Source organism: Azolla caroliniana, unplaced genomic scaffold (genome assembly GCF_043228905.1).
Source record: "Azolla caroliniana isolate FFs.n. ecotype wild unplaced genomic scaffold, voAzoCaro1.0.p SCAF_16, whole genome shotgun sequence".
NCBI lineage: Eukaryota > Viridiplantae > Streptophyta > Polypodiopsida > Salviniales > Salviniaceae > Azolla > Azolla caroliniana.
In genome coordinates, this window is record NW_028230451.1 from 7,330,307 (window position 1) to 7,331,866 (window position 1,560).

A 1,560-nucleotide genomic window follows, 5' to 3' on the forward strand; every position below is an offset into this window, starting at 1 on the left:
AATCAACGTGCTTCTTGTATCGTTCACTACCAAGACGAAGCTCCAAGGATAAGTCATGATGTAGCTCTTCTAAAACGCGGGCTCGACCCTCTGCGGAAGGTTCGCAGAAGTGGTAGGGAGGGAAATGTTGAAGCAAGGATGTAAACCATAGTTTGCAAAGAACGGAGTGATACCATTATTGTAGGTGAATTCTGCGAGTGAAAGTAAGTTGACCCAATCATCTTGTTGGTAACTAACCGAGCACCGAAAATATTGCTCAAGGATTTGGTTGGCGCGCTCTGTTTGACCGTCAGTCTGAGGTTGATAAACGGAGGACAACTTGACAAAGATGCCTAAAGTTTGCAGCAGGCACTGCTAGAAGTGAGAGACAAACTGGGATCTGCAATCAGAGATGACATCGTCAAGGAGACCATGCAAACGGACCACATGATTGAGGAGCAGATGCGTCATTCCTTCTCCAGAAATGGTTTTTGAGCATGGGATGAAGTGAGCCATCTTTGTAAACCGATCAACAACGACCAACACCGAGTCATAGCTATTGACCAAGGGTAGATTGGTTATGAGGTCCATAGAGGTAGAGGCCCAGGGACGACTAGGGCATGGAAGCGGCTGGAGTAAGCCATATGGCCGATGATGAGAAAATTTGGAGCGAGTGCAAACCTCACAAGTCTTGATGTATTCTTTGACCAACTTCCATGGTTGTGGCCACCAGTACCCTCTAGAGATTAGTTTGAGGTTTTTTGCAACTCTGAAGTGCCCTACAAGGGGGTCATCGTGGCATTCCCACAACACTGCAGTGGTATCAACGCAGAGTACTCGGAATAACAAACCATCCTGTATGGTGAAGTGGTCAAGGTCCGTCCTTCTCGGCGTCTTGGAGGGATTTTGTAGACTATCTCGAATCTCGTTAGCAATGCATCAGTCCTGGATGCATCAATGATCTATTGGAGTAACGAATCATCCTACAACATACAAGTGGCAAAAAGATGCAATTGGTTGGGCTTCAGCAAACAGCGAGATTGTTGAGCATGAGCAGCATCCCCAGCGCGGATGGCAAATTCAGGTTGACGAGAAAGAGCATCGGCCTTCCCATGTTGGCCACCAGGTCAAAATCATAGTCGGCGAGAAATGTTGACCAATGAGCCTGCCTTCGATTCAAAGTACGAGTAATGGAAAAATAAATTAAATTCTTATGATCAGTCACTACTTGGACACGGTGTTGTGCTTCGGCCAAATAGGGGCGCCATTCTTCAAAGGCGGCAATGATAGCAGCAAGCTCCTTGTCATATATTGGATAATTGATTTCGGATGCCGTGAATTTACGGGAGTAGTAAGCCACCGGGTGCATTATGTTGGAGTCATCGGCCTGGGATAAAATGGCGCTAATGACAAAGTTAGTGACTTCAGCTTTTTCTTTTTTTTTCAAAAAAACATCTTCATTAATAGAAACTTGTACATCCATGACAAAATGATTACACTAACAACCTTATAAAGGTTGTAGCCGTGGTAGACCAATAAAAACTACAAAGAACGGTGAACACCTACAGGAATGTTCTTTCT